Source organism: Camelus bactrianus, chromosome 17, assembly GCF_048773025.1.
Source record: "Camelus bactrianus isolate YW-2024 breed Bactrian camel chromosome 17, ASM4877302v1, whole genome shotgun sequence".
NCBI classification, from domain to species: Eukaryota; Metazoa; Chordata; class Mammalia; order Artiodactyla; family Camelidae; genus Camelus; species Camelus bactrianus.
The window spans coordinates 51,589,724-51,600,031 of NC_133555.1; positions in this window are offsets into that span (position 1 = coordinate 51,589,724).

Genomic DNA, 10,308 nt, shown 5'->3' on the forward strand with positions numbered 1-10,308 from the left:
TAGGCCTTTGTCAGTCGCATCATGGGCAGATATTTTCTCCCATCCCGTAGGTTGCCGTTTTGTTTGCTTAAGGATTCATTTGCTCTGCAAAACCTGTAAGTTCAATTGGGTCCCATTTGTTTATTTTTTGCTTTTATTTGCATTGTTTGAGTAGACTGCCCTAGGAGAACATTGCTGAGAAGTATGTGAGAGAATGGTTTGCTTATGTTTTCTTCTAAGAGGCTTGTAGTGTCTTGTCTTATATTTAAGTCTTTAAGCCATTTTGAATTTGTTTTTGTGTGTGGTGTGCTGGAGTGTCCTAACATCATTGATTTGCATGCAGCTGTCCAGTTTTCCCTGCAACATTTGCAGAAGAGACTGTCTTTACAACAGTGTGTGTGCTTGCCTCCTGTGCTGAAGACTAATTTACTGTAGGTCTGTGTTTATTTCTGGGCTCTGTGTTCTGTTCCATTGATCTATATGTCTGGTTTCATGCCAGTACCACACTGTTTGATAATTGCATCTCTGTAGATTCATCTGAAGTTGTGGAAGGTCATTCTTCCAGCTTTATTCTATTTCTTCAATATTGATTTGGCAATTTTGGGTCTTTATGAGTCCATAGGAATTTTAGGATTATTTGTTCTAGTTCTGTGAAAAATGTCCTGGGTAACTTGGTAGGGATTGCATTAAATCCGTCGATTGCCTTGAACAGTACGGCCATTTTAACAATATTGATTCTTCCAATCCAAGAGCATAGTATTTCTTTCCATTTCTTTAAGTCATCTTTAATTTCTTTAATCAGTATTTTGTAGTTCTCCATGTATAAGTCTTTCACCTGCTTGGTCAGATTTATTAGTAAGTATTTTATCATTTATTGGTTGTGATTCTAAAGGGGATTGTTTCTTTACTTTCTTTTCTTACTATTTCATTGTTAGTGTAAAAAAAATGCAACTGATTTGTGCATGTTAATGTTGTATCCTGCCACCTTGCTACATGTTTTTGTAGTTCTTCTCTGTCCTTCTTTCATACTCTTCCCTTATGGGTAGTTGATTTTCTTTATTGTTACATTTGTGCTTCTCACTTGTTTTTGCATATCTAATGTAGGTTTTTGATTTATGGACACCATGAGGTTCATATAAGTTGCTTTGTTATAATATCTGATTGTTTTAAAGTGATTGTCATTTAAGGTAGTATAAGTTCAAAAAAGATCTCTTTTACTCCCTCTCCACTCCTTTTTTGATTGTATTGTTTACATCTTCATATGCATCCTATAAGTGTTTATTGTAAGTATAGTTTTTACAAATTTTGTCTTTTAGTGTTTGTAGTAGCTTGTTTAAGTGTTTGATTCACAGCCATTGCTCCATTTTTGCCTTTAAAGTGGGATTTCCCCCTTCACATAAGTTCTTACTTCTTGTTCTTTTTCACATAATGAAACCTTTTTAATACTTCTTGTAACGTCAGTTTAGGAATGATGAACTCTTAGTTTTTGCTCATCTGAGATGCTTTTTAATTCTCTTTCAATTCTGATTAATAACTTTGCTGAGTAGGTGGCCTAGATTCCAGGTTTTTTCCTTTGAGTACTTTAAATATATCATGGCTGTTCCTTCTGGCCTGCAGTGACTCTGCTGAAAGCCAGCTGATAGGTTTCCACTATTTGCCTCTCCTCCTGGCTACAGTGAAACCACAAATGACTGCTAAACAAGCATCAAAAAAAAAAAAAAAAAAGAAAAAGACTGGATCCTAGCAAAAGAAGATCTTCAGTGGAAACAGAGACGGAACCACAGCAGGATGGTAGGAGGGGCATTCTCATGATATAGGTGGACCCCATATCCCTCACTGTGGGCAACTCACAAGGTGGGGAGAATAAGACACAATGAACCTCCAACAGGAGTGGGAATTATAAGCCCAGCATCAGGCTCCCCAGCCTAGGTTTGTGGCATTCAGAGGAGTAGGGGACCCCAGGACAACTGTTATATTTTTTTACTATTCTTTTTATTTTATTTTTTTATTGAGTTATACTCAGTTTACAATGTTGTGTCAATTTCAAGAGTAGAGCACAATTTTTCAATCATACGCTTATTTGTTGTCACATCCTTTTCCACCATGAGCTACCACAAGATCTTGTATATATTTCCATGTGGTATGCAGTATAAACTTGTTTACCTATTCTATATATACCTGTCAGTATGTACAAAATTTGAAACTCCCAGTCTGTCCCTTCCCACCCTCCTCTCCCCTGGCAATGACAAGTTTGTATTCTATGTCTGTGAGTCTGTTTCTGTTTTACGTTTAAGTTTATTTGTTTTTTGTTTTTGTTTTTTAAGATTCCACATATGAGCAAAATATGGTATTTTTCTTTCTCTTTCTGGCTTACTTCATTTAGAATGACATCCATGTTGCTGCAAATGGCATTATATTGTCATTTTCATGTCTGAATAGTACTCCATTGTATAGGTATATCACATCTTCTTTGTCTGGTCATCTTTCTATGGACATTTATGCTGTTTCCATGTCTTGGCTATTGTAAACAGTGCTGCTGTGAACATTGGGATGCAGGTGTCTTTTTGATGTCAGGTTCCTTCTGGATATATAACCAAGAATGGGATTCCTGGGTCGTATGGTAAGTCAGTTCCTAGTCTTTTGAGAAATCTCCATACTGTTTTCCACAGTGGCTGCACCAAACTGTATTCCCCCCAGCAGTGTAAGAGGGTTCCTTTTTCTCCACAGCCTCTCCAGCATTTGTCATTTGTGGACTTTTGAATGATAGCCATACTGACTGGTGTGAGGTGATAACTCACTGCAGTTTTGATTTGCAAATCTCTGATAATTAGTATATTGAGCATTTTTTCATATGCCTATTGATCATTTGTATTTCTTCTTTGGAGAATTGCTTGTTTAGGTCTTCTGCCCATTTTTGGATGGGATTGTTTGTTTTTTTCATATTAAGTCGTATGAGCTGCTTATATGTTCTGGAGATCAAGCCTTTGTCAGTTTCATCTTTTGCAAAACTTTTCTCCCATTCTGTTGGTTGTTGTTTTGTTTTGCTTATGGTTTCCCTTGCTGTGCAAGAGCTTGTAAGTTTACTTAGGTCCCATTTGTTTATTCTTGTTTTATTTCTATTGCTTGGGTAGACTGCCCTAGGAGGACATTTTGAGATGTATGAGAGATAATGCTTTGCCTAGGTTTTCTTCTAGGAGGTTTACTGTATGTTGTCTTATGTTTAAGTCTTTGATCCATTTTGAGTTTATTTTTGTGTATGGTGTAAGGGAGTGTTCTAGCTTCAGTGATTTACATGCTGCTGTCCAGTTTTCCCAACACCATTTGCTGAAGAGCCTGTCTTTGTTTCATTATACGTTCTTGCCTCCTTTGTCAAAGATTAGTTAATGAAAAGTTTGTGGGTTCATTTCTGGGCTTTCTATTCTGTTCCATTTGTTCATATATCTGTTTTTGTACCAATATCATGCTATTTTGATTACTGTAACTTTAAAGTATTGTCTGAAATCTGGGAGGGTTATTTCTCCAGCTTCTTTCTTTTTCTTCAGTAATGCTTTGTCAATTCTAGGTCTTTTGTGCTTCTATATAAATTTTATTATGATTTGTTGTAGTTCTGTGAAATATGTCCTGGGTAATTTGATAGAGATTGCATTAAATCTGTAGGTTGCTTTGAGCAGGGTGACCATTTTAACAATATTGATTCTTCTACTCCACGAGCATGGGATATTTTTTCCATTTTTTTAAGTCTTCTTTAATTTCCTTAATCAGTGTTTGTATAGTTTTCCATGTATAAGTCACCTCCTTAGTTAGATTTACTTCTGATAGTTTATTACTTTGGGTGCCATTTTAAAGGGAATTGTTTCTTTACTTTCTTTTTCTGTTGATTCACCATTAGTGTAAAGAAATGCAACTGATTTTTTAATGTTAATTTTGTAACCTGCTACCTTGCTGAATTCTTCGATTATTTCGAGCAGTTTTTGTGTGGACCTTTTAGGGTTTTCTATATGTGGTATCATGTCATATGCATATAGTGACACTTTTACCTTTTCTTTTCCAATCTGGGTCCCTTTTATTTCTCTCTCTTCCCTGATTGCTGTGGCTAGGACTTCCAAGACTATATTGAATAGGAGTGGTTATAGTGGCCAGCCTTGTCTTGTCCCAGATTTTAGTGGGAAGATTTTGGGCTTTTCACCGTTGAGTACTATGGTGGCTGTATCTTTTACTATGTTGAGATATGTTCCCTCTATACCCCAATGGTGAGAGTTTTTGTCATAAATAGGTGTTGAATTTTATCAAAAGCTTTTTCTGCATCTATTGAGAAGATCTTTTTTTTCCTTTCTTTTGTTGATGTGAGTATTACATTGATTGATTTGCATATGCTGAACCATCCTTGTGTCCCTGGGATGAACCCCACTTGGTCATGATGTGTACTCTTTTTAATGTGCTGTTGGATTCTATTAGCTAGTATTTTGGTATTGATTTTTGCATCTATGTTAATCAGTGATAACGGTCTGTAATTCTATTTTTTTTTTTTTTTTGGTGGTGGCATTGCTGGTTTTGGTATCAGGGTGATGGTGGCTTTATAGAATGAGTTTGGGAATACTCCCTCTTGTTCAGTCTTCTGAAAGAGTTTGAGGAGGACTGGTATTATTAGTTCCTATTTGTATGTTTGGTAGAATTCCATTGTGAAGCTGTCTGGTCCTGGACATTTATTTGTAGGGAGGTTTTTTATTGTTAATTCAATTTCATTTCTAGTGATAAGTTTCTTCAAGTGGTTAGTCTCTTTTGATTCAATCTTGGTGGACTGTATGTTTCCAGAAACTTGTCCATCTCCTGTAGGTTATCCATTTGGTTCCATACAGTTTTTCATAATATTCTCGTATGATACTCTGTATTTCCATGTTTATTGGTTGTAATTTCTCCATTTTCCTTTCTTATTTTGCTATTTGTGCTCTCTCTTTTTTCTTCTTTGTAAGTTTGGCCAGAGGTTTGTCAATTTTATTTACTCTTTCAAAAAACCAGCCTTTGGTTTGATTGATTTTTTCTATTTTTTTAATCTCTATTTTGTTTATTTCCTCCCTGAGTTTTATTATTTCCTTCCTTCTGCTGACTTTCTGGTGTTTTTGGTCCTCTATTTCTAGTCCTTTTAGCTGGTGGATTATATTGTTTATTTGAGATTGTTCTTCTTTTTTAAGGAAGGCATGTATTGCTGTAAGTTTCCCTCTTAGCATTAACATTGCTGCGTCCCATAAGTTTTGTGTGGTTGTGTTTTCATTTTCATTTGTCTCAAGGTATTTTTTAATTTCAACTTTGATTTCCTCAGTGATCCATTGGTTTTTAAATAGCATGTTGTTTAATTTCCATGCTTTCCTCTTTTTCTTCTTTGTTTCTCTCTAGTTGATTTATAGTTTCATGGCATTGTGGTCAGTAAAGATGCTTGAGATAATTTCTTAAAATCGTTGAGGCTTCTTTTGTGCCCAAGTACATGATGAATCCTAGAAAATGTTCCATGTGAACTTGAAAAGAATGTATATCCTATTTTTGGGGGAGTGCAATACTCTGAAAATACCCACTAAATCTAATTTTTCTATTGTATCATTTAATTTCTCTGTTGCCTTCTTTATTTTCTGTCTGGAAGATCTGTCTAGTGATCTTAATGTGGTGTTAAAATATTCCAACAATGATTGTAATCCCATCAATTTCTTCCTTTATCTCTGTTAGTAGTTGTTTTACGTACTTAGGTACCCCTATGTTGGGTGCGTAGATATTAATGATTGTAATGTCCTCATCTTTTATTACTCCTTTAATCATTATAATATGTCCTTTTTATCTTTCTTTATGGCCTTTGTTTTAAAGTCTGTTTTGTCTGAAATCAGTACTGCAACACCTGCTTTTTTTGGCTTTTCCATTTGCATGGAATATCCTTTCCATCCTTTCACTCTCAATCTATATGTGTCCTTCTCCCAAAAGTGTGTCTCTTATATGCAGCATATTGAAGGTTCTTGCTTTATTATCCAATCTGCCACTTTATGTCATTTGACTGGAGCATTTAGTCCATTAACATTTACAGTAATTAATGATAGATGAGTATTTATTGCCATTTTTAACTTATATTTGCATTTGATTTAGCATTTTCCCTTTGTTCCTTTCTTCTTCCTTTTGTGATTTGGTAAGTTGCCTGTGTATTATCTTGGATTTCATTTAGTTTGTTTGACTCACTTGTAAGCTTTTGGCTTGTGGTTACCCTTTTTTGTAAGTCTATTAACCTATTACTGTAAATGTTTGTACTAAACAGATAATAATATTAGCTCAAACCCATCCTACCAAGAACACATTTTTTTTAAAGAAGAAAGAAAAACAAAATACTGTATGTTTTATTGCTTCCCTCTCTCACTCTTAATGATTTAGATGTCTTCTTTTACAAATTTGTATTTATTCTATTTGTAATTCATGGCAGTCATCTCCTTTCCAGTTCTGAGTTTCTCATTTTTGTAGCATCCTGCTTCTTTTCTATTTAGAGTAGACCTGTCAATATTTCTTTTAGCATGGGTTTAGTGTTGTTAAGCTCTTAGTTTTTGCTCGTCTGTGAAGTTCTTTATCTCTCCTTCTATTCTAAAGGATAGCCTTGCTGGATAGAGTATCCTAGGCTGCATATTTTTTCATTCAGGACTTTGAATATATCTTGCCACTCCCTTCTGGCCTGTAGTGTTTGTGTAGAGAAATCAACTGAGAGCCTTATGGGGGTTCCCTTATAACTCACCTTTGTTTTTTTCTCTTGCTGCCTTTAGGATCATTTCTTTATCCTTGACTCTGGCCATCTTGATTAGGATGTGTCTTGGTGTGAGTCTGTTTGGGTTCTTCCTGTTTGGGACCCTCTGAGCCTCCTGTACTTGGATATGATTCCTTCTTTAGGTTTGGGAAGTTTTTAGTCATGATTTCTTCAAATACCTTTTCAATCCCGTTTGTTCTTTCTTCCCCTTCTGGAAACTCTATTATGCATAGATTAGCGTGCTTTGTATTATCCCATATGTCCCTTTATTGTTTCCATTGTTTTTTATTTGTTTTTCTCTCAGCTGTTCTGATTGGGTGGTTTCTGTTGTCCTGTCTTCTAGGTCACTTATTCATTCCTCTGCATTATCTAGCCTGCTATGTACAGCTTTTAGATCACTTCTCATTTCAGCCAATGAGTTTACCAATTATACTTGGTTCTCTTTATAGCTTCTATTATGTTTTTGACATATTTTATATCTCTAAACACTATCTTTTTTAGTTCCTTCAGTACTTTGATCACTTCTTTCTTTGAAATCTTGATCTAGTAGGTCATCAATGTCTATTTCCTTGATTGTGCTTTCAGGGGATTTCTCTTGCTCTTTTAATTGGGAGTGGTTCCTCTGCTTCTTCATATTGCTCATACCTCTCTGGCACTGTGACTTAAGGAGTATCAGTTATCTATTGTGGTCCATAAGGAGTGTATTTATTTATCTACCTAAAGCCTATGCAGGAATAAAACAGATTATTTCACTTCTTTGTCTTTCGAAGAAGGTGATGTTCTGTCTGCGTTAAGCAGGTGCTCTGGTTGGCTGAGTGGGTCCGTAGATGTGAGTTTTGGTGTATTTGTTGGAGAGAATGAGCTACGAGCATTCTTCCACTCCTCCATCTTGCTTCTAAACTCCAATATCATGTGTTTTTATAGCGAGAGGTATTACAGTGTTGAAAGCAGGGCTTGGTTCAGTTAAAAATGAGCTGAGGGCATGAGGGATGACACATCCTCCATCCTCTCCCCTCCTAGGGTGAAACATATGACTGTCAATTTTGAAAAGATAGTCACAGTCCCTAACTAGCCCAGCTCAACTAGTGTATGTTAACAGGAGCAGCACCACCAGAGGCATTGGAGACCCAAGAATATTGCAGTCTTAAAGATCTCTTGGAAAATTTTTGTTTGGTTTTGGTTTTTTGTTTTTCTTAAAATGTGGGGCATACTACTAGTATAGAGGGAAAAATAGTTGTCAGGAAATGTTTTTTTCATATAACAGTTTCATTGCAATTTTGTTCACACACCATGAAGTCCACCCATTTAAATGGTACAATTTGGTGGCTTTTAGCATATTCACAGTGGTGCAACCATCATTATTCCAGAATGTTTTCATTGCTTCAAAAAGAGCTGTGGAAATGAATGACCCATCCAGCCCTCCCCAGTTCTAAAGAAGTTTCTTGGCTGTTCCTGAGCATATATTAACTTGTTACATTCCATGAAAAATCTGGGGGGAATTCTAATCAGAATTGCATTGAATCTATATATTAGAATGGGGAGAATTAATGTCTTTATGACATAAACTTTTTCTATCCATGAGTATATCTGGGACCCTATCTTTTTATCTCTGTAGAGCGTGGCTCATGGGAAGTCCTTACTAATTGTTGGGTCTGTGAATGATGAGATTATATACATCATTAGTTGTGACTGTAGCCTTTCACAGAAGAGAAAACTAACCTCAGTGAAGCAAAGTGCCTCCCTGATGGTCAGAAATAGTGACAGCCAGTGCTGGAGTGATCCAGTGGACTTGATGCTTGCAACCATTGTTCTCTCCCTCCTACAGCTAAGTAGATTGCAGAGTTCTTTTAATTTTTTTAATGGTGTTGCTTTTATTTTTATTTATTTATTTGTTTCTTAAATTCTTATTTTTTATTGAAGTGCAGTCAATTTACAATGTTTGTTTCAGGAGTACAGCAGTGATTCAGTTATATTTATGCATATGTACACATATAATTTTCAGAGTGTTTTTAGTACAACTCATTACAAGAAATTGAATATAGTTCCCTGTGTTATACAGTAGGTCCTTGTCATTTATTTATTTTATATATAGTTATGTGTATCTGTTAATCCTAAACTCCTAATCTGTCCCTCCCCCCTTTCCCACCTGCTGACCACAATTTGCTATGCCCATGAGTATTTCTAGCAGCATCCTTTTTGCTAGTAATATATGCTGGTTGGCTGCCTTCACTTTCATTAATTCCAACTTATCTGTAGGTGTTTTTCTTCTGGTGGGCCTGCATGTGGTTTGCACACGTGTTCATACAGATCTGTATTTGGAAGAACTCCAGGCCTCGTGTAGTGCCTGGCACGGAGCTCCCACTGAGCTCATGCTTCAACTGGGAAAAAACATAGTAAAGTTTGAAATTTCCAGTACAATTTAGACTTCTGGGTTTCTGTAAACTACGCTTAACCCACCTTAATGTTGGCTGCACCTGTAGTGGATCATTTGATGGAACTTCATGGTACGGCGGTGTAGAGACAGGGCTTCCTTTTTTCTAACACTCACTCTCCTGGGCCTCCCAGATCCTCCCCCAGCAGTGCTCAGGGCTGGCTTGGTGCTGCACTGAGGCAATATTTGTTAATAAGTCCCTTTCCTCATCTCTTCTGAGACTCCAGTTCCTTCTCTGCACAGTGAGAGCTTGGACTAGATAAGTGCTTTTTGGTTTCTCTTAAACCCATGTCTCCTTTTGAGAAACCAAGAACTCAAGTCCCTCCCCCACCCTAACTCTTCAGATTTTGATACGTCCTCCAAGGGGTGACACAGCTCTTTGTGGAAAGTTGATGTGATTTTGGTTCTTTCCAAGTGGTGCAGAAAAGACTTCAGAGATTTATTTCAGGGAGGGGGCAGGAGAGGGACAGTATGTCAAACTTTTTGGTATAAGCGCTGGAGCAGGGGCTTTGGTTTAAATACAGCCTCTGACATGGTCTCTCTCTAATCTTGCACAATGTGATAAACCTCTCTTTTCCTCCGTTTCTTCATGTGTCAAGTTGGAATGTTATTATTTTAGGGTCTTCATGAAACAATATACACAGAAGTCATTAGTTTCTCAGTAGAAACATGACCTGTTAGGGAGTCAGGGATTTCTTTAAAAAAAAAAAAAAACAAACCTTGTCCATGGCATGCTGTCGATGTGTATTTTGAAGTTCCTGGAGGGTGAGGGTTGAGTCTAAAGTCCATCATGGGACAGGTGGCGCCTGGGTCTGTGTGCCCCAGATTGCCCCCTCCTCCCCAGTCCTCTTCCTCTCAGTCCAGGATGAAGTTCCTGCCATTAAAATTACACAGAGTTCTTGTGGATATGGTTTTTAATTTTATTGTTTCACTGGGGAGGTTCTGCTGTCATGATTTCCGTGGTCAGGTTTTGGTGACCTGAAGGCTATGCAATTGGGTATTCCTATTTAAGTATAAGAAAACAAAGTTACAAATACAACATTAGACCTAGGGTGGTGGCAGGGGCTCTTGGAAGTGGGGACAATTATCTCTGTTAGCTTCAGGTGCAGTGGCCTCTGGCCACGAGGACCCATCC